General features: G+C 35.5%; 1 protein-coding gene across 1 annotated transcript in view; it reads right to left on the bottom strand.

The window, feature by feature from the left end:
* Lrba (LPS responsive beige-like anchor protein) overlaps nt 1–27,924 on the bottom strand; it is a 400,347-nt gene that overhangs the window by 124,965 nt on the left and 247,458 nt on the right. The gene's annotated exons all lie outside the window — the stretch shown is intronic.

Raw genomic sequence — 27,924 nt, 5'->3', positions numbered from 1 at the left:
GCACTCTACAACTTGAGCCACAGCGCCAATTCCAGATTTCTGGTGGTTGATTGGAGATAAGTGTCTCACAGTCTTTGGTGCCTGGGCTGGCTTTGAACCTCAGATCTCAGCCTCCTGAGTAGCTAGGATTACAGGCATGAGCCACCGGTGCCCAGCGTGGTCTACCTTTTCTAGTTAGAGATGTACAACAATTGATGCTTCTAATGGTGATGTTGTCAATCTTTGCACAGTTACAGTCATGGAATTGAGGGTTTCATTATATTCTAGGATACTCTATTATTAGAAATTAAATAGGCTGGAACATGGTTAGAAGATTTTTTTTAATATACTGAGGTAGTTTAGGATTAATCAATAATTATATTCTGCTCCTTTGAATAGTATTTAAAGTTCCACCTGAAATTACGAGTGTTCTACTCTTTTAAAATGAGCTTATTTCATCCAGTGTCAGAAATACTTAAAAATACAGAAGTAACGAAAGAGCCAGGCACTGGTGGCTCTTGCCTGTAATGTTGGCTACTCAGGAAGCTAGATCTGATCACTGTGGTTCAAAGCCAGACAGAGCAAGAAAGTTCCTGAAACTCTTATCTCCAATTAGCCACCAGAAAAACAGGAATTGGTGCTGTGGCTCAAAGTGGTAGAGCACTACTAGCCTTGAGCAAAAGAGCTCCATAACAACACCCAGACCCTGAGCTCAAACCCCACCAATGACAAAAATAAAGAAAAAATAACAAAATATCTGTGCACTCACTATTCAAACATAAAATCCATATAACTGCATGTCTTAAGATGGTTTTGAAATCCCCATACACATCTAAACCCTTACTTGTACCATTTTCCTCTTTTGTTTAGGCCATCACTGTCCTTGTTTTGAGATCAACTGTCCATGTGTAGGTTTTTGGCTTTTTTGTGGTACTGAGGTTTGAACTTGGCTTCAAGCTTATTATGTAGAGGCGTTCCTGCTTGAGTCACACCTGCAGCCCTACATATAAGATGCTGCTTTTTGTTTGATGTATGTACTGGGGCCTTCATCTCAGGCCTCATCCTCTCTTGGCTTTTTCCCCCATAGCTGGGGCTCTACCAGCTGAGCCATGCCTCCAGTTCCAGCCTTTGGCTGATTAGACATAAAGAATTTGTCCATCAAGTCTACCATCCTCAGATCCCAGCCTCCTGAGTTACTAGGGGTGTAAGCCACTGGTGCTCAGATATGTATAAGCGTTTATAAGGCTAATATACATATTTGTACAGGTGTATTCTAGCAATTAGCATTATTTTTCATGTTTCTAGACCTGATATAAACAATACCTATTGAAACAAGTCTGGTAATATTTTCAAAGTTAGACAAAACCAAAGACAGAAAATTACTTAACATTTACAAAGAAATCAAACATTAAAATCTGCACAAACATTACTAGTATCATTTTTTAAAGAAAATAACACGACACAATTATGATAAGCAAGGTATTTGGAGCTTAATATAGAAATGAAGGTATACCTAACTAAAGGTAGTAACTTGAAATAATAATAATAACATTTCTTTAAAGGATTCATTAGGAAAAAGTATCAGTATAGAGAAGCAGCTGAGGCCTAGCTAAGCACAAGGTTCGATTCTTATTGGAATAGTAGTATGTGCCTGGTCTGAGGCTTCACTTCAAAGTCTCTAGAGTTCAATTAAAACTGGATTAGGTAGAAGCAGACCCTTCTTTGGGAGTTTCTGTTCACTGAAACTCTACATATACTGACAGCACCCTAGACAGAGGTCTAGCCCTCCAATGAATCAGTTGCTATGGAAACCGTATCATTACCATTGCTCCGCAGTTTTGACCCCAAGTCTAGAACAGCTTGCAAGCTTAAGCCCACAGCACTCTCTTTAAAATGTTTACCACATTGTTTTATTATTGTAGTATAATTATTAACTAATTCAACTTTCAGTTTTTAAAAATAACATTTCAACAAAGCTGGCTTGTGGGTTAAATGTTAAAGCAAGGGGATTAGGAAAGAGAACAGCATTATCATGTATATGTGTGTAAAATATACACACATATATTAAATTTACTTACATCAAAAATCAAACATACCTTTTCTGAAAAAATATGCTATTTTCTCCAAGTAATATGTACAATTTTCCTTCCATCAAACTGATAGTTTACCATGAAATAATAAGATTTTTCACAAGGCTGCATTTGTTTTTATCTTTAAAGTAAAACATTTTTATTCCCTTTAGTTATCCACTCTACAAAAGTGTATGAATAAATCAAGGTAAAATTTTTTTCTCATTTTTTATGAAAGAACAAAAATAGAAATTAGCACTTATTGCTCAACCAGTTAATACCCTTACTTATGAGATACTTTAATATTTTTGAAATGTAGACTTAAAATAGTTAAAGTAGTATTTGTGTCACTTTAGAGAGCTTCTGTTCCAACAACTACCTTCAGTAACTAAACAGTTTGAAATTCTTGAAGGGGAAATTTTTTTTCTTTAAAGGAGGACATTTGAGAGAAAATTACCTCAAAATAAGATACACTTGCATGGAAATCTGTACACACAGAACCAAAAGGAGTATTTTTAAAATACTATTTTAAATATTTAATAGTAGCAGCATATCTTATGTTGATTGCCTCCTAATTTCCTGAGAAGTTTTAATCTTTCAGATAATTCTACATAGATATCTGAGAATTTGGTAATAAGAATAAAAACACATAATATCTATAAAGAATAGAATTTGAAAGTTCACAAAAAGCTATTGTAAAGCTATCTGAAAGCATTTACTATCAAGAAAAACTTTTAAACATAGTATTATAAAATATAAGCTACTCATGTAACAAATACACTATAACACCATTGCTTTTAGAAAAGTTTAGAACATATTCTCTGTATCCTGTATTTAGGACATAAAATTATAAATGATATTCACATGCTTATACTTTACTATAGAAAAACAGTTCATTGGGATAAGTTTTTAAAAAAAATTCATATTCAAAACTCTCAAATCAATTCACCATCAAATATATATGAATAATTCTAATGTGAACAAATGTAGCTTTAATCTAATAATTTGGAATTAGATAACAATTATTTATATTGTTCTTATATTTTGCTGTAGTATTCTCAACCAAGGATCACAGCATATCACTCATTTTATCCTAATAATAATGAATTCTAGTTGATTTACTGATTCAATTTATTACCAACCATGACTGTTAAAAATTTTCAAAGACATACTCTTAAAGTAAAATATAGAATTTTTTTAAATGTGAAAACAGTATATTTTTTGACTGAAAATCTTAGGATGGTAATTTTGCTTATATATATATTTATAAACACTTAGAATATCCCTAAACTTCAAAAAAACAAAAATAAAAATATCAAATACTACTCTTTTAAATTAAATATGAATTACTGTATTTTTTTACATTTCTGTATTTCCTTCTGCTTACTAGAGCTATGATGTAGTACAGTATTCTCCTTAGCATTTTCATGGGTGACAAATTCAATTAAACATATTCATTACTCTAATGTCCTACTTGGCAGTTTTAGTCAGCATGAAAAATTAAAAATATATAAATAAAATGCTGTATGACCTTTGTATTGATTGGGCTAAAATGGCTTTAGCCTGGATGTGGATGGTGGGGCAGATGGGAGGGGCCAGAGGAGAGCAGACAAACACACACACTCTTATGTTTTCTCTTCCAATTACTGAAGGAGATGATAAAACCACAGCAAATGATGTATCAGCTCATTTTATCTTATCGCTTTGGGGCTAGGTGACAATGAAGTTCATATTTCACTGGCTCCCATTGAAGATTGTGAAAATTACTTGCCCTCATGACCTGGAATTTCACTAGAAGACAGAAATTTCTCTTCTGCAAAGTAATGCAATTTTTCAGATGTCAACCTTTAGCCCAGCTTTAAAAATTAATTTCATTTATATTAACCAATGATATTGATATTTTCACAGACCACTCTTTGATACATGAAGCACTGACTGGCAAATTGATGCTGCTTTAGATGGGCAAAACTATTTTATTTTAAGCTGTGATGGCAGATAGATTTATGGCAAACTGAAATTCCCATTTCATAATTTAATATTTGTGCCGGACTGATACACCTTTAAGCCCGGGGACTGTAAATAATTCAGATTCTTTACTTGGTTCTGTTTTATTTTCAATATTCCTCAGCTTTAAAATAATTTGCATTCTATATGGTAACATTTGAGCTAACATTTAACATCTTAGTGAGTCAAAAGCTGAATGTCATAATAATGGAGAAAATAAAGACGATATTTATTCATCTTCTAACTAATTTTTAATTCTATTTTTTACATTTAAACTTGATCTGCAGTGTCTTTTGGTGGTGGCTGTTGTTTGGAGGGAAGGCAAGAATCTCAAATATACTAGATGAGGGTATCAGGAGATAATATCAAGTCATATGAATGCATTTTCTTTTCTTTTCCATAACAGCCCATAAGGTAATGAGCTAGATGCTAAATCTGCCGAGTAACAGCAGAATGAACTTACATAAACAATCTGAATTAAAATGGAAACCTTCAAACCCAAATTTAAAAAAAAAACAGAAACAAAGAATCATGACCCCCAAACAGTGAATAATACTCAGAACTTCCACGACGGAATAAAACAATCTCCCGAAGCCTCCTTAAGATCTTGCCATAGAAGCGGGAAAAATTATCTCCATATAAATGCTACTCTGATCCTGCCGAACAAGTCTTAAAAGCAAGATATGAATGCCTCAAACTACATCCAAGAAATTTAACTGTATTCCAGAACAATGCATACAAATATTCACATGGGGAAAAAATAGTTGCCACACAATTGGGTTAAATTCACCACTGCTGGCGTTCAATTCAAAATTACCAGGCTTACACAATAAGGGTAAAGAAATTAACTAAATAAACATTCAGGAATGACACAACAAAATTATTAGAATGGTACAGCCAATAAGAACAAGCTGATTTTAGGGTGAAAATGATACCAGTGATATACCAGCCATTTCAAAATGCTAACACGTTTTTTTCATGAACATACTGTAACCATTTTCTAGTAGTTTATGAACAAAATGACAAAGCTTTAAAAACATTAAAAAGAACGAGGTACACCAGCACTCAGAAGACTGCGGAAGAAGCTGGATGTTGAGAGTGAAGCCAGTTGAACTACCCAGGGAGAACACAGAACAGTCTGAGCTACATGTTTAGATCATATCTCTAAATAAACAAAGATAAATAAAATATAACAAACCCTGAAGTCAACCAGGTTTATGCCTAGAATCCCAGCTCTCAGGCTGAAATCTGGAGTACTGTGGTGCTATGCCAGCCCAGCAAGAAAGTCAGAGACACCCAATCTCCAAATACTCAGCAAAAAGGTAGGCTCAAGGTTCAAGTGATACAATGAAAGGACAAATACATGTTTTCACAATATAAACATATTTTGACCTTTGTTATAAAAGTAGATTTTTAAAATAAATAAAATACACATAGCAAGAGCAATTGGGCAAGAGGTGCTAACATTCATAGGACATGTCATTTAACAAACAATATTTAAGCACAATATGCATTTACAAAGACAGAACAGCTGGGGACAGTAGCATATGCCTGTAGTGGCAGCTACTTGAGGATCTGAAGTGGGAGATAGAGGTCTGCTTTAACCCAGGGAGATCCAGACCAGCCCAGACAAAACAGCTTATTTTTGTTTTTCCCAATCCTGGGGCTTGATCTCAGGGCCTGGGCACCATCCTTGAGCACCTTTGGTCATGGTTAGTACCCTACCACTTGAGCCACAGCACCACTTGGGCTTTTTCCTGTGTATGTGGTACCACGGAATTGAACCTGGGTCTTTGTGCATACTAGGCGAGCACTCTACCACTAGGCCACATTTCTGGGACCGAAGAAGAAAACTTTTAATTGTGGATGGAGCTGTAGCTCAGTGGTATAGTGCTTGCATAGCACGCTGGAGACAGTTTAATCCACTATACTGGGAGAAAAACAAAAGTTATTTTCTAATGGTATTTTCACACTTTTATTGTGATTTGAGAGTAAATTACTCTAAAGTGAGAAAGCTAAAAACTTAGTCGCTCCACCAAAACCTAAAGAAAATCAAAGGCAATTATTACAAAGGGAAAAAAGCAGAGATTAACTACTCAGAGGTAGAGGCAGGAGGGTTGCAAGTCAAAGGGCAGTGAAGTTGGTAAAACCCTATCTCAAAAGCTAAGTACAATTGCTGTGTCATAGGGGAGCTCTATGTTTAGTCTTTTGAGGCACTGCCACACTGCTTTCCATAGTGGTTGAACGAGTTTGCACTCCCACCAACAGTGTAGTAGTGATCCCTCCTGGCCACATCCCCTAAACATCTGTTGTTATTAGTTTTCTTGATCCTGGCCATTCTAACTGAACTGAGGTGGAATCTTAGAGTTGTTTTGATTTGCATTTCTTTTATGACCAGAGATGTTGAGCATTCAATTTTTTGATTCAATTTTTTGAGCTGTTGATATATTTTAGATATGAGGCCTTTGTCTGTTGTATGGTTGGTGAAGATCTTCTCCCACTCTGTAGGCTTCCTAATTAGTTTACTAGCTATTTCCTTTGCCATACAAAAGCTCTGCAGTTTAATGCAGTCCCACTTATCCAGCCTTTCTCTGATTTGTTGTGATTCTTGGTCCTTATTAATAAAGTTTTGACCTGTGCCAAGGAAGTCTAGTGTATCTCCTATTCCTTCTTGTAAAGTTTTCAGAGTGTCGGCTTTTACCTCCAGGTCTTTGATCCATTTGGAATTAATTCTAGTACAGGGTGACAAAGAAGGATCCAACTTTATTTTCCTGCATGTGCTTGGCATTTACCCAACCATCCAGAAACAAGGACATACTAAATCCACCAGCACTACAATGTTCATTGCAGCACTATTTACCATAGCAAAGATATGGAACCAACCTAGATGTCCCTCAGTTGATGAGTGGATCAACAAGATGTGGTATTTGTACACAATGGAATTCTATGCTGCTGTCAGAAAGAACGACATTGCCCCATTTGTTAGGAAATGGAAAGACTTAGAAAAGATCATATTAAGTGAAGTAAGCCAGACTCAAAGGAACATAGGCTCAATGGTTTCCCTCATTTGTCATAATCAGTAGAAACCTTGGGCTCTCCTAGCAGACATTTGCAATAGAACAAAACCTTGATACAAAAGGCCATATAGTAGGACGCTAAATGAAAGGATCTCTAGGATATAGAATCATAAGCCATATAATAAATGATTGTTGTTCTTAAGGTACTATGTTATTTCTCATCTCTTTTGCTGTCCCTTGGTTATCTCATATTGTTACAGTATCTCACTTTGTTACCTGATATATCGGATATATTTGAATTTGGTTATTTGAAATTGATAGGGAAAGGGGGAAAACAAGATGAGGGGTGGGGGGGAGGGAAATGGGGACCAAGACATGTGAAAGGATATCAATGTATGGGAATTAATGTACCATCTATCCGGCAAATATCATGTAACCCTTCTATTAATTACAATAAAAATATATGAAAAAAAAAGCTAAGTACAAACAAAATAGGTGGGGTTTTAGCTCAAGCTACAGAGAATTTGCTTAGTGTGCTTTGCAAAACCCTGGGTTTGATCCCCAGTACTAAAGAAAAATGTTCCCACTACTACTTTTACCTTCAAAATGATTTCTGAACTTAACCTGCATTTCCCTTATATTACTTCAGAATATCATAAACAAGCCAGGAGTGGTGGCATGTATCCAAAGTCCAAGCTACTCAGGAGAAAGAGAATGGTTGCACACGGAGGGCTTTTGAGGCCACCCCAAACAACATAGGGAGAACCAATGTCACGCACATGAACTTTTTTTATCCTGATTTTCAGTAGTGCTGAAATTACCAGCCTTCTTACTTCATACTGAGTGATTTCATGTCTAATCACTGCTTCTACTATCATCACAGAGGGACGTGAAGGAGAATGATACCTCAAAGGTCAGCTTCAGACTCCTGTATCAGAATCCATTCCCTCAAGAGCTAATGTTGTTAAAATAAAGAATATTTTAACCGAGTTGAAATACCACATAAGCCACATAGAAACTCAGCCACCCTAAATCCTACATCTCATTCTTTCTGACTCCACTTACCTCTCAACCAATATCTCCCTACTCTTGATAATAGGAATCATCTTCCCTTTCTTTCATACATTCTCAAACTTGAACACTGGCAGGCAACACAACCTTCAATATTATACTGTTCATGCTTATCTGGCTTCCAATTGCTGGCCTTCCTACTTGGCATACAATTGCTTTCAATGTGCTTGGTGAGGAATGGTTGTAGTACAGTAGTTGTAGAAATAGCAACATAGAGTTTAATTAGATCTTATATGGCAGATCTATTCCAGGTGTTTTATACCATTTCCACCATGTTCTAAGTAAGAATGATCTTTAGGAGAATAGAAAACTTAGTCTAAACCATGTGAAGTACTAAGTCACGCCATCAGACCTCTATCACCGCACTGTACGCCACTATGGAGTACACCCTTCTAGTGGACTTGGCACTCTGCAGGCCATGTCTACGTTCTGTAAAATCTCTGCCTTCTCAATATAAGAGTCAGCCATTCTCTGCAGTTCATTATTCCAGACCTACCACAGATTTTATTGATTTGCAAATGTCTCCCACACTAAACATGTATTGAAGTGGCAATGTAACTGCACTTTTTTGATCCCAGGTTACGTCACATGTATTATAGAACTTTAAAAATGTGTACTGAGTGAATAAAAGATGAAAGTAACTGTTTTGGTTGCAAATTAATCGCTCCATTTCCTGGAGTAATTAGCATGATCTTTTTTTTAACATGATCTTTTATACATACCAAGGAATTGGAAATCAGCCGTTTATTGGAAAGAGATTTATAAGGAGAAAAAATAGATACCTGTTATGGAATAAATGTTGTGCTCCTCCAGAACATTCTCAATTCCTAACCTCCTATGTGGTGAGAGGAATTGGGACCACTGAGACTCAATCACCACAGCACGTATCAGGCTGGGACTGATCTCCTGATGTAAGAGCCCCTCTAGAAAGACCCAGTTCTCATGCTGCCAGCTGAGGATAGTAGCAGATGTCAGCCATCTCCCACCTTCACCAAAATGGATCGCGCTATGTCCTGATCCTCTAGGATTATAAGAAATAAATTTCTGCTACTTATAAGTCATTTCAGTGTGCAGAGCTTTATAGTAGCCTGATGAGGCAAGCATGATTGGCGTGAAATTATGAAGAGCAACTGCCCTGTGAAGAATTATTATAAACTAAAAGAAATGCTTAACATGTTCACCCTCCCCAAAAACAGAATCCATAACAAAAACTTTGAGTATGTTACATGTAATGGGACTTTGCTATCTTATCAAAGAATATCTGATCAAATGAGACAAATAATGCCCCAAACGTTAAAGGAAGTAAGAAAGTAGCTTATGAAACATAATGTAAAAAAAAAAAAAAAAAACACAGGCATGGTTAAGTACAAATAATGAACAAAGACATAGCTTGTGAGAGACAGAAAGATTCAAACAGTACTAAACATATGCAATACATTTCAAGTAAGGTTTGTAAAGGATAGAATACATATAATAGGCCATAAAAAATATTGTAGATAAAAAGATGGAAAGGTTGCCGCCTCTGTGTTGGATGGCTAGTATTCAGGAAGATCTTAAGGAAGGGGAGAGATGCCCTTCATTTCAGAATGTGTGTAGTGAACTGCCATGAGGAAGACAGACTGTGCTTCCATCAGGAGCAAAGGGCATGCTCGTTTATTCTCCAGTGTAATAAAGACCATGATATTTTTGGGGACGAAGACAAGACCTTCTAGCCCATTATAAAAATTCTGAGTTCATTAAAGTTGAAGTTGCCCAACTGGGATGTAAGCACACTTGTGGAGTTTTCCAGAATATTATTCCCTTGAGGCTGCCCAAAGAGGAATAGTCATTTTGCTATGTAGCAAGACTCTGGCTAAGGAAATTAAAAAAAAATTAATTAATTCATTAGCTAAAATAAATTTCCTGAATAAAGAGTAAAATTGTTTATTTAAAATATAATTAAATAGTTAAGATTTATATGCACTAGTAAATAGGAAAAATAACTTTATTTTTATGTAACATATCCATTAGAAGCCTGTTTTTTTATGGATGGAAAACTAAAGAAAATATTATTTTATAGTTTTCTACAAAATGCTCTATTGTTTTTCTTCTAGGAGGATACATTTTGTTTTCATAGTTTTTCTGTTATGGTCCTTATTTCATCACCTCAAAGATTCATTACTTTGATGACCATTGATCAGAGACCCAAGCTCAATCTATAATATGTATTGAGATAGCAAATAATTCAGCCTCAATGACTGTATATGTGGAAATGGGCTATGCCCTAGATAAATGGCCTACCTGCCTTGGACACAGATTGGGTCATCATTCAAACTAACTCCAGATCTCCACGACAAATACAAGGTAACACAGGTTCACTTGAGCACATGTTTCTGTTGTTGTGTAGATTCTTCCTTTAAAGTTACAATGTCATCAAAGCACCAGACACAGGACTGTCATGATACTTTCATATTTTGTAAAAAATATGAAACACATATTTACATCTGATCTATCTTTTTCACTATGGTATCTTATTCTTGTTGTTATTTCATTTTGAAATAAAATGTATTCATTATATTATGCAAAGTTGCAGACATGAAATCAATTACTGTATAAATCTCTTCTTATACATAAATAGGCTTTATTTTGGTCCTTTCAAATTTCCAATCTCTCGTTCTCATTTATTTTGCTATTATAACTTCAAATGAAATATCATTTAGAAAGGAAGAATTGCTGGCTACCCAGATATATCTTGTTGCTAAATTCAACAGAATACAGTTTATTCAGTAATCATATAGGATTAAAAATAAAATGTGTCACTACAAAACAAGGTTCCTATTAACTAATTATGCAAAGAAGAAAATATAGCAGAATAACATTTCGAATTTTATAGAAAGTACATTACCAATAAAAAGACTAGACACAGACTGTATATAATTAATATATATACATATATATGTGTGTGAAAAAAAGGCAGTTCATTCATTTAAGGTGAATACAATATCTGTCTTGCCCTGGTAGAATGACTATGACTTTCAGCTCTTCTCTCGACCTAGAGCAGAATTTAGAGGTTGATCATTAATCTCCATTCTAAATCTTTTTTTTTTTGTCTTCCTCTATAATACCCTCCCTTTGAACTAGCTGTTGGAAAAGCACATAGAGAACGGATAGAGAAATTCAATAAGGGAGACTCTCAATTAAGAGAATAACAGATACACTGCTATAGTCTCTCTTTCTCTCGTTCTCTTTTGCTCACTCACCCATATACACACAGTCCTTGTTTGAACTTTTTACTATGAAAAAAATATCATACATCCACAAACATGAACTATTTGTAATAAAACTTTCCAAGTATGAAGGTAAAAATTTAGTTGAAAAAAAAAACACCTTGGTATCTGAAACACTTCATAGGAAGTTATTAAAGGATGGGTATTACCAAAAAGAGAACAGTGCCTTGAGGAAAAGGTAGCAGAGAATCCACAAAACAGGACACCTGGGGTGGTGTGATTCCTTCAATGACAGCCACAGACCATGTGTGAAAAACAAACAGCAGAAGAGGCCGAAGCAGTACAGTGTTCCATCCTTCAAAGTAGGAAATGCGAACTTTAAATTATTTCCTGCATCCTTGGCCAACAGACATTTATGCAGAACTCACAATAAAAGTATCCGTACAATGCATAGAGGGCAGAGAAAAATGAGAAGCCACCATTTTCTGGGGATAATTGAGTGGCTTCCACACGACAAAGACAATCCACTATCAATAACTATGGTTTATCTGTAATTCCTGAACTTTCACATTTCTTGGAAACCATCACTGGTTTTCTACTGGTTGCATTGAGATTCTATCTTCCTGACCTAACTCTGACTGATTCAGAAATGCTTTAGGTAAAAATACTGAAGTGATGAATCTGTTGATGCTTCCATGGAAGACCATTATTTACATAGTCAGTAAACTGCAAAGACTGGTTTTTGATTTAATTAAGATTGTGAACTCCTTATATTTGGAGGATAGAAGAAACTATGTGTGAGTAATACAATGATAATACTAATTCCTTATTTCCGTAAGAGAAGAATATATATATATAAAGTGCATCATTTTTACAAAAAAAATAGCATCATAAGCCCATATGTTAAAAAGATGGACTTGGAGGAGTGGGAGAAAAAATTGCTTTTAGGTTATAAGGAACCTTTTATCAACATTACATAACTTAGAAGATAATGTTTTACCTTGTTAAAATAAAAAGGACATTGGAAAAGGCTTATCAGAGAAAAATAACCGAAATAGCAAGTTTTTTTGTTTGTTTTTCAGTCATGAGGCTTGAACTAAGGGTCTGGGCACTTAAGCTCTTTTGTTCAAGGCTAGTGCTCTGCCACTTAGAGACACAGTGCCAATTCTGTTTTTTGAGTGGCTGATTGGAGATAAGAGTCTCACAGAGACTGCCCAGCCTGGCTTCAGACTGCAATCCTCAGATCTTAGCCTCCCTAGGATTTACATGTGCGAGCTACTCACTGGCACCCGGCTAGAAACAGCAAGTTTTTATAAAGACACAATATGCAATTTCAAAATAAGACAGAAAATAGTGTTGTGAGCCAAAATGTACCTCAGTGGTAGTATGTGTTCAGCATGTGTAAGGTCCTGGGTTCCAGATCTCCCATAACCAAGAATAACAGGTAAATGAATAAATAAAAACTTACTACAGATATCATTTTGCTATATTTGCATTCTAGAGTGTTGCCTAAGTTGTCTTCATCAATTCTGGGAGGAATTAATATCTGAACAGATACTAGCATCACTTGCTACTTGATACCTGACTAAATAATTGAGTAGCATGTTTCAGCATAATGAGGACAAACTTTAGGGATGCTATGTATTCTCTCATAAAATTATTTAAGAGGCCGTGCCTTGGTGGCTCACACCTATAATTGTAGCTACTCAGGAGGATGAGATCTCATGATCATAGCTCAAAGCCAGCCTAGGTTTAAAAGTCCATGAGACTCTTATCTCCAGCAAATTCAGAAATTTATTTAGAAAAGGCTGGAAGTAGCGCTATGGCTCAAAGTAGCGCATGGATCTAAGTAGCATAGATCAAAAAGAAGCTCAGTGACAGCACCTGGGACCTGAGTTCAAGCCCCAGGAATGGCAAAAAGAAAAATTATTTAAGACAATGCTCTCATCCTTAAGGATATGAGAATGTCAATTTCTGAATGTGCAGGAAGGGAGATAAAACAAAAGGGGTGATTCTAATCAAGATGTACTGTATCCATAAATGATCATGCTAATTTTAACAAATGGCGAATCACCCAATCAAATAACTAATGATCTTGAGGAGGACTAAGTTACACACACTGAGGTTAAGAAGGTACAGCTGAAATATGCCTTTCTTCACAGAGAGGAATTCAGATTAAACTTTACCAAGAAAGACCCACACACATGTGACTCTTCTCTGCCACCATTTCAGAGTCACCTGCCTCAAACCTCTACAAAGTCTTTAAGAGGGCGGACTATTCAAATCCAAAGTGTCCACTCCTGGGTGAGATCACATTCATCAAATCCCATTGTTAGACTAGAACCTGGATACCAGTGCTATGGTCATGAGTAGTCTCCTGCAAAGGCCTATGTATTAAAAGCTTCGTCGTTCGTCTGCAGCACTATTGGGAAGTGGAGCTCAGTGAGAGGAAGTTACATCACTGGGATGTGCACTTTTGAAGAGTCCCAGCTCCTTTTTCTTCTTACTCTCTGGCCATCATGAGGTAAACAGGCTTCCTCTACCTAGCACACCACTTCCAGCTATCACAGCTACGTTGGCGACTGCTGGACAGACTTACATGCTTTACTATTAAAAAGGTGTGATGCTGGTGTATAAGTACTAGAGCCCTCCCAGTACTTGGATGGTATAATTCTAGGATGGGACAGCTCTTAGATGAGAGAGTTAAGTTACACTGTAACCAAAATGTTTGTTATAGATCTCCTCAGAAATGGCTGACAGGGTACCTACCCCCAGACCCCATTATTTTTCCACTTCCCTGCTGATGTCACCTGAGTTTCCCACATGAACTGTTTGCTTTTCAATCTCTGCCTCAGTGTCTCTATCTGCAGAAACCTAAAGAAAGACAATTCTTGCTCTCTTACCAGAGTACAAAGAGAAAATGGGTGAGGGAAGGAAAGAGGGAAGGAACAGAACAAAAAAGGGGAAAAGAAGGTGCTACATGCCTCTCACTACTATATCTCATCAAACCCTTGTAACAATAGTGAAACATTACAATTACTCAGAAAAGTAAACTACAAAGTTGTGCTTGTCCATTTAGGATTTCAATTCAAAACTTAAGATTAGTAAAAACACCAGCGATATGAAATCAAATTGACTCTCCATTTTGCCTTCTTCCTTTCTATTTCCTGCTATTTCCTTTCACGACAATGTTTGTCATCATCTTAAACTTATCAGTTTATGTACTTACTGTCTTTCTTTTCCACTCCCTTTAGTGAGGACTGTTGTCCTTACTGGCATATCCTTTGAGCTAAGGGAATATCTGGACACTTAGTGAGTGAATATCTCAGTGTCAGCTCAATTTATCTTCAAAATCAAAATGCATCAGCCTTATTTCGGAACCTTTATCTCTGACTCAATTCCTCTTCCCTGACTTCACAGAATACACCAGCCTCCCATCACACTCTGGCTTCTAGACCTTCTCCCTTTCTGTTCCCTCCTCTCCAACAATACATTTTCCTTAGACACCCCTTGTGGATTGTTTCCTAACTCCATTTAGATCTCTTCTAATGTACACACTATGAAAAAGGCATTACTGTTTCATTAATCTCCTTGTAATGATCACCATGACATAAATTCTTAGTTTTATGTTTATCCCCACTAGATTATATACTCATGAAGAGGAGAATATTGTCCATACTTGTGGACTAGTTAGTATATTCTTGATTCTTAGAACAGTATTTCTGGTAGGAAGTAGGTAGTAAATGAAACCTGTTGAAGGAAGAAACGGGCACAATGTAAAGCAATAAAAACATGAAACTATCATGTTTTAAGTTTTCTGAAATCTTAAAACATGAAACTATCACGTTTTAAGTTTTCTGAAATCTTCTAAAAGTACCAATAAGAAATATGAAACTAGGAAAGCTTGATACTTCAAAAGTATTCAGTAAAAGGAGTTAATATTTAGACTCCAATGATTGAAGACATAACATAGGAACTGGACAATTTTAGCTTCTGTGCAAGATCTCAACCAAGTGGACACTTAAACCAAAATGCAAAATTTCATGCATGTTTGATTAAATATCATCTTGATAGTTATAGCTCAGTTTTCCAATTAATACTATTCATTCTGAACAAGTTATTGAAAAGTGGATGATAAAGTTCACTTTTTAACTAGCATGCTCTTACAAATCTTATAGGGTACTGTCATTCTCATCTCTCTCTTGGAGCTTGATTGATTACTCCTTTTCCTTATGTTCATTAATCTCATCACCTTATCTTTTATACCACTTCATTTTAGCAAAAAGGTAATAATAAAACCCTCATCCATTATCCTTTTACTCATCTAGTCAAGCGGTAATGGTTAATAACATGCTACAAATTGAACTTCAATCACCTCATTTTCTCCTTTGTTGAATACACATTAAAATATATTCTAAAAGTGCAATTTGTTTTACAGGAGAATTTGTGTTATATTGCCACAGACATCCGAAATTAAGTGTTTCTCAGTTTGGTTATTAAATATATCCAAGTGCTCTTTTATCGATAATACTAAAACATTAATTCGTTTTATTAGGGTATACTACCAGGGCCTGATCTGCCAGAACACAAAGACATTTAGACTACTTAACAGTATGTGCTACAATGGATCATTTATCTTCTAAAAAACACTGCTAGGGATAATTTATGAATTGGTATATTATTACAGATGAAATTGCTCTCTATTTTTAAAAGTTAATTTGTTTACATGCAGCCTTATCTCAAAATGCAAGCTCTATTAGTGAAGAGGTCTATAACTGTCATATAAAACAGAAGAGAAGAATGGGTATATACATAAAATAGAAAGACAATGATTTAAGATTTTAAAATTATAATCATAGACTAGAATAAATCTATATACGATTAAACAATGGTTTTTCAAAAGGAAAAATGATTCCTGAAGTTATACAAAATTTTCGTATAGATCACAACCACTACAATGCTGGATACTGTAGGCATTATTCACCTACCACACAAAATAAAATGTTTTCTAAATGTACACAAACATTCTAACAACAATACCAATACTTTATCCTGTTTAATAACTTAATACTTATTAAAAATAGAATTCATCTTTACTAAGGAAAATATGTATATAGTTTTATTTTCTTTTCCACCAGTAAGTTTAAAAAACATGTTCCTTTTTATTCATTAGACTGTTTCAATGTAAAATATACACACAGATGACATGAAATAACTAAAAGTTTGTTAAAATTTTTAGGATCATCCACTCCAGAATGAAGAGGAGGTATTATGCCAAATGCATATATTCCCCTTAATGTTCAACACTCAGTTTTCCCAGTGAATAATCTTACCTTCTTCTTAACATGCAGACCTTGTTTGCATTAATAGAAGGCCTTCAAGACACCTATCACATTATGAATTATATATCGTAATTACCTTATGCACTGCAAGAATAATCCTTGCTTCCTATAAAATATACAAAACAAAAACTACAATAACCATCATCTAAAAGCTATTAGTTTATGTTTTTGTAGGGGATAGAGATGTGGAAAAAGGTGTTTTGTTGTTGGTGGCGGTGATGGTGTTGTAGTGGTGCTAATGAGAACTGAACCCAAGGCCTCGTGTATTTTAAGTATTTTATTTATTTATTTATTTATTTATTTGCCAGTTGTGGGCTTGAGCTCAGGGCCTGAGCATGTCCTTGGGTTTTCTCAGGGTTAGAGCTCTACCATTTGAGCCTCAGCACCATTTCTGGCTTTTTTCTATGTATGTGGTACCAAGGAATCTTCGTGCATGCTAGACAAGCACTCTACCACTAGGCCAAACTCCCGGCCCGTATTTTAAGTACTTAAGCTCTGAGATTATGCTACAATTCTGCCCCAGGGCCTAAGAGTTTTTAGTTTTGCTATTAATAAAGAATATATAAGAATATTCTATTAAGCTCATCTTACAAATACTGAATATGTTTTCTTTAAATATCAAAGGAGAATTAATATTTAACACTTTTTGACAGTGAAAGGGGATTTGAAAGGAATTGAGAAGGCTCAACAAGGCTGTATATACAAGAATTTTGATTTTGATCTCCAAACATCCTTTTACTAGAATGAGATGTCACTGTCTGTAAACAAACGAGTTCATCAGCTGAATGAGGATCTGGGCAAATCAGCTGTTTAATGAGAACTGCAGTAAGCATGGCGGAGGCTTTGTTTCAGTGCTGATGAAGTTGGAGCAATGGAACTGATGGATGGGACAGAAGGGAGGGAGGGAGGGAGGGAGGGAGGGAGGGAGGGAGGAAAGAAGGAAGGAAACAGAATTGTGGCCCAAGTAGTACAGTGTTAGCGTTGAGCAAAAAATCTTAGAGAAAGCACGGAGACCCTGAATTCAAACTCCAGGAGTGGTGTGTGGGTATGTTTGTATGTATGCATACACATACAGTTTTAACAATGTGGATGTTCCATTAAGTATAGTAACCTTTCTAATTTTCAGGTAAATTTTAAAATTGCTAATGTGTATCTGTGGGTAGCATAACAACTACTATACCTGAAAAATGGAGACTGTAAGCCAGATACCAATGGCTCAGGCATATAATGTTAGTTACTTCAGAAGCTGAGAATAGGAAGAATCCTCTGAAGTAGACCTTTCCTAACTGAATGTGATGATGTGCGGCTGCCATCTCAAGCTACAAGAGACTAAGATTAGGAGGACAAGGATTCTAAGGCCAGCTTAGGCAAAAAAAATTCTATGAAATTCCATCTCACCAAGGGAAGTTGTATGCAGTGGCATGTGCTTGTAATCCATGAAATAGCAGGAAATCTAAAATGGGTGAACCAACTGAGGTAAGCACTCTGGCAGAAAGCAAGATAGTTTCTGAGTAGAAACCCCAGTACTGATGAGAAGGCAAGAAGTCAGGAAGGAAGGTCCATGATATGTAAAGCAAACTTCACAGAAAAAGAAATTTAACAATGTAGAGTTTCTTTTGTGGTAAAATAACAAAAGGCATTTAATGTTAATCAGATACTATCTTGGTTTACTGCCCCAAGAACAGAAAGTCTGCAGTCTCAGATTCTCTAGTCTTATTCCCATTAGGCCTAAGTTCCAAGAAGTACTGAAGGAAAAGAGCAAAAAGTAAACAGGTTACATGGCATGTCAATTCCCCCTTTCAAAAAGGTTTTCCTAGGCTGGGAGTTTGGCCTAGTGATAGAGTGTTTACCTAACATGCACAAAGACATGGGTTGATTCCTTGGTACCACATACATAGAGAAAAGCTGGAAGTAGTGCTGAGGCTCAAGTGGTAGAGTTCTAGCCTTGAGAAAGTCCAAGGACAGTGCTCAGGCCCTGAGCTTAAGCTCAAGACTGGCAAAAAGAAAAGTTTTCTTGAGCCACAACCAGCAACTTTCACTTTCATCTTAGGGGCAAATATGTATGTATATATTTACTATCTGGTTCTAAGGAATACAATTGTTGAGTGGATAAGCTGTGAAGAGCTTTAAAATTCATAGCCCTGTCAGTTTTCTTGAAATGTGTTTGAAACTGTTTTCATACAAATAACTTCATATTTCTTTTATAGCTCCCTCCCCTCCCCCTCAAGAGCTGAAGACCAAACTCAGGGACCTTACACTTGCCAGGCAAGGGCTCTTCCATTGAGCTAAATCCCCAACCCCAACTGTTCACATTTCTTAAAAGATGTTCCATTTTGAAAAACATGGGTGTGTGTGGGGAGGAAGGTTAATCAGATAGGAAAACTGATTTTGTAAAAGATATCTCTATCAGTTTTTTTTTAAATCAAGCAATAAAAGCATGTGTTATTCTGTGTCTGAAACACATACATTTTAGTTTACACTATATAGTACTCCTTGGGAGCAGGTTCACTACCTCATCAAGACACCTCTGTTCATGCTTCACCACCCCCACTCCTCCTCCCTGGTTCAGTGAAGGCAGTACAAGCAGCGGGCACAGGCTGCAAATCCATAATCAGATGGTCTGGCTTCAAGACTAAGCTCTAACAATCACGTTAGCAAAAGACGCACTTTAGTTTCTTCAGTCATGAAATAGCAATAATGATAATCTAATGAGTGACTAAATATAAAACTCATTACATCAAGTGCTTTAAATGGTATTTCTTGTTGTTGTAATTTCTTTTTTCTTCATGTGAGATAAGGCCTTCATTATATAAGGCATTGTACCAATCATCAGCGTTATGAACAAATCAGTCACAAACCTTGCCATATGCAAATCATAAGCATTAAACATGATTTTAACCATGCCTGTTTCACTACAATAGTTAATAATTGAGTTTGTTTTCTGCAGTTATAGAAGAAAACAGTCAAGTTATTACTGATGTAAATAAAGATTTACAGGACACTGATGATGCTAACCAGTCCTTGTCTCCTCCAATACCTTGTGATCGGTGATCTTAAGAACCAAATCCAGGGTGGTTCTGGGTTACAGCAAGAACATATTGGCATGATTGAAGCCATGGGCCTTCACCAAGAACTTGAGCGTACAACACACACACATACACACACACACACACACACACACACACACACACGTGCACGAAAACATTAACAATCAACAATAATCTGAAGTCAGCCAATGTTTAAGAATTACTATCTTAAATAATTATGAACTTGAAAATGGCATACCTCCAACCACATAATAGTAATTTGTAAACTCCTATAACAAATCATCAAAATTTAAGATGCTGTGATGGTATTAAAATTTTAAGCCAAAATAATTTATGTAACATCTTATCATGAAAATTCCAAAACATACAAGTAAATTACTACCCATAAACTAACAGAGGTAATAGCCTTCCTCCAAAACTAGAACAAAAAGTTATTAACTCAAAGGTATGCTAATTATGTAAATTTCTATATTTTCTATGTGTGATTTCATTCAAACTTCCTCTCTTTATCCCAATTAACAACCCTGCCAAATGTTTGGACTTGAAAAGGCCACAGCTTTACACACAATTAACAGTCAAATTCTAACACAAATTACATGTCATTCTTATCTCCTTGTACACATTGAACTCCTGTATCTTGTTGCCAGCAGGCAGTTTGCACTAGGGAATACATCCTGAATTTGCTTAATGTCTAGAAAGAACAGTTCACACTTTCAAAGGTAATACCATCCACTGCCAGCTATGTGAACTGAAATTGCCATGTCCTTTCTTTTTTACTTGGTTAAATAGGTAGTTTAGAAAATGAGTCACTTATCTGTTTCAACTAAGTTTTTTCTTGAAGCATATGAAGAAATTTAATCTTAATTTTCCTTTTTTTTAAAAAAAAGCAATTTTAGATGCATATTAAATACATTTTCTGAATTAGAAATCAGTGAGCTATCATTTGACATATTATCTTACCACAAGTGAGAAATTGGATCAGTCCTAGAAAACCAGATTTCCACAGTCATTTGTATCTACAGTTGTTTCTCTAGAAAGAGTTTTCAATGCTACAAATAATCAGTTTTATATCATCACACCAAAAATATCCAGACATGTCCCAATCTTTTGAAGCATAGCAGCTAGAGAATCTAAATAAATCCATCCAGTCATTTATATACTTAAAAGGCAACTAAAATATGTCATATTTAATATAGTAATATTAGATATATTATGACTTAAAGGATTGAAAGCCATAAAATGGTTTCCTTGAAACACAAACATCTTCTCCAAACAAATCGTTTAAATAAATAAATTGGAATGAGTCACTTAGCATCTCATTTCTTCAACAATATCTTCCATAAACTCCCTTTCTCCTGTCTTCCAATAATATATCGAGTGACAAGATACACTTTCTATACCACGCTACATGCCCCTACCCTTGTGTATGCAATACATAATACTTACATATTACGTCATGGCTAGAACATGAGCTCTGTGAATATCTTTGAGAAAAACCATATCTGCTTGTTCAATTATTAGATTTCCAAGGTCTACACATAGGAAAGTGGCAAAATTTCTAAGATTAGTATACATGTGTCAAATTAAAGCTGAGTTCATTTGCATTTTAATATTATAACTCATTTTATTATATCTGCTTCCATCATTATTACAATGTGTTCTTCTAACAAAATGAAGAGTTGAGGCAGGCATTGGTAGCTCATGCCTGTAATCTTAACTCCTCATTAAGCTCAAATATGAGGATCACAGCTCAAAGCCAACCCTGGCAGGAAAGTCCATGAAACTCTTACCTCCAATTAGCAACATGTTAATGTAGACCTTGAGCAAAAAAGCTCAGGAACAGGAGCCAAGTCCTGAGTTCAATTTGCAAGACCCCCCAACCCCCCAAAAAATATTGAGGAAACTATGACATAGTTAAACACTATACTCAATTTAGTACAATGGGGGAAAACTGGTAAATCTGGAATTCAGTTTTGGATTAAATTGTACCACCTGTTATTATGTAATGTCATGGAAATATTCAATCTCATAAAACTCCCAATTCTCATGAATAAAACAGCAAACACTAATGCCTGTCACACAGATCTTAAGAGTTGTGAGCTATCAATGAAATTACAGTAAAGAAGGCTTTTAAATATCATAAAATATTTCACAATAAAAGAGATTAATACCTTCATTACTAATACCATAATGAAGGCAATAGAAAAGATAACCTCACTCTGAAATGCTTTGAAATAATTTCACAAAAATTTTAGTTCGTGTGTAAACTAAAATTTATTACCAAATATTACTAAATATTTTATTACTAAAATTACTAAATATTTTATTGCTAAAATATATTACTTGATGGGGCCGGGAGTTTGGCCTAGTGGTTAAAGTGCTTGCCTAGCATGCATGAAGACCCGGGTTCGATTCCTCGGTACCACATACATAGAAAAAAGCCAGAAGTGGTGCTGAGGCTCAAGTGGTAGAGCTCTAGCCTTGAGAAAGTCCAAGGACAGTGCTCAGGCCCTGAGCTCAAGCCCAGGACTAGCAAAAAAAAAAATAAAATAAATAAATAAAATAAAATATATTACTTGAAAACAAATACAACTTCAAAATAATCATAAGTTAAAAAAACCAAAAGTAAGTTACAGGGCCAGGAGCGTGGCTTAGTGGTAGCATGCTTGCTTAGCATGCATTAATCCCTGAGTTCGAGTCCCTGGAACCACATACGCAGAAAAAGCTGGAAGTTGTGCTGTGGCTCAAGTGGCAGAGTGCTAGCCTTGAGCAAAAAGTATCCAAGGATAGTGCCCAGGCCCCGCGTTCAAGCCCCCAGACAGGAACAAAAACAAAAAACAAAGAACAACAACAAAACAACCAACCAAACAAAAAAAAGCAAGTTATATTCCAACTATGAAAAAACTTCCAAAATCTTAAGATTACCTTGATAGAATCTCAGATTATTTACTCCTGACATTTTCCATTCTTTGTTCTACATTCATTAATACTGATTAAATTCAATACAAAATTGTTTTATTGTATTTTAAAATCTCGTTCAGTAATATAGCTACTCTGTTTATTCTGTAATGACTGTGGCCTCACGCTATCATAATCCATATTAAAATAAACCCCTGAACATTTACCTTGATTAAAACTGATAGTCTGAGATCAATGGTAAACACAGCTACCTCACATATAACTTCAAACAGGCTGAACAGTTCTGAATAATGGCTAAGATTGCCAATATTTAATTCTGAAGTTGGGGCTAAGGATTTAAAGAAAATATGAAGTCAGATTACAATTTATTGCAAAGGCTCACTAAAGCAAGCATTTTACAATGAGATGAAACAATGAATACAAGTTCTTTCAGCTCACCTTGAGATAAGACTTCATGGTACCTACTGGAATAAAAATAATCCTGTCTATGAATATTCTCAAATTTAAACTTCTCAAGATTCATTAATAATCCTTCTAAGGAAAGTTAATTCAAAGATGAGAAAGCTGCTTTTTCCTGTCTATTTGGCCTACATAATCCTAAAATTTTAGGTATAATCATAAACACCATTTGCTTTCCCAGAGCTCTGAAGGCATACGCATACACCAAGTCGTTATAGTTAAGTCTTGAAAAAACAAGTCTTTTTAATCCCCATTTTTCATACGCAAAAGTATTTGTACATTTTGCAAAAGGGATATGTGATATTCTGACTTTGAACTAAAGCTCTAAAATCATACTATTCAACTAAAGGTTTCTTTAGCAATATTAACATGGCCACACTGCACATGTTACTTTTAGCTTCTCTATGTACAACAAACTGCATTCAATTGGTGAACAAATACAATGTTTAGTATCATATTTAAAACCACTATTCAAACCTTCTCTTAATGCTATTATCAGTTTTTCTTTTGCAACAATTTTGTGTATAAAAATAAAAGCACTGGATTTTTATTAGCGCTGCCCCTTCTTTGTCTTGCTTCTCCCAGCAAAGCCCTTTTGGGATCCTAAGCCTGCATTTACCATAATACGGATTAAACTTTCTTTGTCCCATTGCACAGGGTTTGTTAGCAGGTTAGTCTTTTTACATTTTTCACAGGCTGCCTGCAGCTTACCCTTTAGGCCTTACTCAAAATACTTCTGTGGATTTACAAAAATGCCAGAGTGGTCTTGGGGTTAATTGGAAGATAAGTACAACCTTTAACATAGAGACTCATTAAACATTTAGCCATACTACAGTACACCATCCTTGGAAAAAAGAAATTCTAGAGACAGTTTAAGATGAGTAATATAGTAAAATCATTTTTAAAACTGATGATTCATTTCTTTATAGACTTTGAAAGATTTCATTTAACTGTTCCAGAAATGACATAATAGATCAAAGCAATTTCTTTGGTCAATTCTACTTTGGTTTTCATATGTTGATCACAGAAAAAAATTGCCAGATTTTCTGAGGAACAGAAGGTAAAAATGTTCTAAATAACTTTTCAGAGATTTAAAGTAAAACCCAATTGGTGTGATAGTGTTTACTTAAAAATAAATTGTGTCCAAATAAAGCACTCAATATGACTATTAGAACCAAATAAAAAGGTCAGAAAACCTTACAACAAAACTTATCTTAAAAGCTTAAATTATGCCTGTAAGTTACAAAATATAAACATGAACACTGATACGCATTTGGAGGGTAGCACTGATCTTAGTGTTTTTATTTTTAATTATGCAAACAGACTGTTATCCCGATTAACTTTTCTATCCCCTTACCTCCTTCCAACCCTGCAACACCCACTCAAAGGAAAAAAAAAAGCAAAAAGAAACAACAAAAAAAGAAAATGTGACAAAACACACAGACACTTGAAGTAAAGGATTAGACATATTTGCCCAAGATGCAGATAACAAAAGCAAAAGTGAAGAAAATTGAAGAGACAGCCAAACTGCAGCAACAAAATGGTTAAAGAATCTGGTGCATTGTTTCCCTTATTCTAAAAGTCTTCTAGATTGTGAACAGCGCAAACATCAGACAAGTTAAGATTACCGACCATTATCTCCTTCATTTTCTCCGCTTTCCCTCACATTCCCTCTTGCTATCTTAGGCACCATTTTTCTAAAGCTTTATTTCGGCTAAGAAGTAAACTTTCCCTAATCCATCTATTATGGAACCTTTAATTGGATTGGGAGCAGGGTGGTGTATAAAATAGCCCCTATTCACTCGAAAGGACTGTAGTTTTAGGGACTTAAAGGACAACGGTATTGTGAAAGAAAATCCTCAGGGGAATCAAGGATTAAAATATGGCCTCTCCTAAACACATCAACTGCAGGATACCAATAAATTGCTTCCTTTAAACAGGTAATTTCTTTTAAAAATGGCATCATTAACTGAAATTCAAATTCAAATTTTACAATAACTCATTTATACTAATAATCGTTCAGCTTTATAAATATTTTATGACTGATATTTTATCAACTCATAATTACAATTCCAAGAAGCAGGTAAAATGCCTTGAAGACAACATATATATATATATATATATATATACGTATGTATGTATGTATGTATGTATCTCCCTATTATATAACACAGATATCCACTTATATACCCTTACACATAAATTGCCCTACCAAATGGAAAATAGAAAACAGTTTATTCAAGTCCATATATGTTCTATTTGTACAGTTTTGAAGCACCCAGCATTTCTACAACAGAAAAGTAGCAGGTTGCTCTTATCAGAAGGGGAAGGTATGTAACGGTCAGCAAGCACTTCCCTCAAAGAGCTATCTTCTCTGACTCTTGCATACACACTGTGTTCCTTGCCCCAAAATATCCTTTGTTAGACTGTAGTCACAGTGACACTCAACTGTCTGGGCGTCTTCAACAGTGAGGGACAGGTCCAATCAATGCAGAGTCTTTCTCTAAAGAACTACAGATATTTAAAGAGCTGACCTGGTACCTAACATAAAACAAATAAAGAGTACACCTACCAATTTTAAATGACTCTTTCAAAAATCTACACTCTCCTTGTCAAAACGATGGTAATTTGTAGAAGAGAAATGTTTGCAGAAATCAAGGTTCTGATTTGCTAAAGTATGGCTGACAAATGTACTTTCATTACAAAGAAGTAAATTCTATTAGTGAATTAATAGTGCCTCTGAAAAAAAATTACAGCAATTTTAGTGAAATTTAGGAAATTTCCTAAAGTATCCCTTTGTTTTTGAGCTTTTATCAGACCCGAGTAACAACTACTACAATTTGCTGAGCCCTAACCAATAGGCTAACTATGATTACATATGCATTTATTTCATCTTGTTCTCTCAACAAACCTACAAGGTAGATAGTATTACCTATTTCTTTCACAAATGAATAAACAAAGTATTGTAAAAATTGCAATTAGGGGCCGGGAGTGTACTTTAGTGGTAGAGTGCTGGCCTAGCATGCACAAAGCCTTGGGTTCAATTCCTAGGTACCACACACACAGAAAAAGCCAGAAGTGGTGCTGTGGCTCAAATGGTAGAATGCTAGCCTTCAGCAAAATGTGTCCAAGGATAGTGCCCAGGACTGGCAAAAAAATTTTTTTTCCAATTAAATTGTTATAAGTAAACTGCTCTAAAGAAAACAAGTTCTATAAAAGCTTTCCAAAAGTCAAATGGCCAAAAAATTAACTTGTATCACCTCCAAAATTACCTTTCATCTTAGAAATAGTTACAAACCATCTTTTACATATAGTATTTAGAATTAAGATGTGTTGAGATATGTGTAGTAGTGTATTCCCCTTAACTACATTTTAAGTATGATTTTTAGTTTATCAAAACCAAGGTCACAGGACAGTTGTGATAATATCACAAATAAAATCCCAGAATGGTACAAGTATAATTATTCATTTACACTGATTTCTAATTCTCTTCAAAAACTGAGAATTTTCTTCCAATATTTTACCATATTTTGAGTCACCTTGTCACTTTTGTCTATTTATGAGGTATTGTATTAGCTAAAGAATGTTTTAATAGCATTTGAAATTTTGTTACAGTTGTTCAGTTTTCATTTCTTTTTTTTTTTTGGCTAGTCCCGGAGCCTGAACTCAGGGACTGACCACTGTCCTTGGACTTTCCTCAAGGCCAGTGCTCTACCGCTTGAGCTAGCACCACTTCTGGCTTTATTTTTTTCAGGGTGTACAGTACTGAGGAATTGAACCCAAAATGTCGTACATGCTAGGCAAGCACTCTACCACTAGGCCAAACTTTCTGCCCCCTTTTTTTAATAATTAAAAAGTCAATCTGTCTGCTCTGCTTGTGAAGCTGAAGAACTCCTTTCTATAAGGAGATTTGGGAGAGAAAGTAAGCCTTCATTCCAGGGAGAGGTTCCGACTGCTGAGGGTCTTAAGAATGAAGGGTCACAAGGCAAAATCAGTGAGAGAGCATGAGGAAACTGTGGATCCACGCCATCCATGCCCTCCGATGCACACTGTGCACATGGCACAGTGAGGGGATGAGGACAAGGCAAGTCAACTTAGAGGGTTTTTTTTAGTGCAACAGTGAATTTATATTTGGCAAATCTAGCTGAATTCCAAGTAGAATGGCATTTAAATGAGTAGGGGCTTTATAAGTACCTTAATTCCACATATATTTATATGTAATAAAATTTGAACCACGTCTGTTTTGGTATTCAAAATGTCTTGTCATCTGAGAGTGTTTAACATAAATTACAAAAATAACTTTTTAAAATGAGATGCCCCATTTTAAGGGTAGACGAATTGTTGTTGTACCACATGATTTGATTCTGAAAGAGTATAGACTTCTACTTAAAGAAAATAATGAGGCCGGGAGCATGGCCTACTGGTAGAGTGCATGAAGTTCTGGATTTGATTCCCTAGTACCACATACACAGAAAAAAGACAAAAGTGGTGCTGTGGGTCAAGTGGTAGAGTGCTGGTCTTGAAGGGGGCCCAAGGATGGTGCTCAGGCTCTGAGTTCAAGCCCCAGGACTGGCAAAAAAAAAAAAAATTACTCTGGAGAAAAAAAAAAAAGAAATAGATTCAGGAAAAGTAAAATTAACAGCAAGAATCTCCAGGAAAATGACATACTTATTGAAGCATGTTTAGAATATAAAAGTTGATAATCCAGCTGCTTCTTCATAGTTTATCATTGCCCCAATGAACACATATCACAGGAAAAAAAAAAAAAACCAACCCAATACATGGACCACTGTGTTCCTTGTAACTTTAGT

Source organism: Megascapheus bottae, chromosome 23 (assembly GCF_031878675.1).
Source record: "Megascapheus bottae isolate mThoBot1 chromosome 23, mThoBot2.hap1, whole genome shotgun sequence".
Lineage (NCBI taxonomy): Eukaryota > Metazoa > Chordata > Mammalia > Rodentia > Geomyidae > Megascapheus > Megascapheus bottae.
Note: the sequence above shows the minus strand (reverse complement) of the source record. Positions and strands in the feature narration are given on the sequence as shown.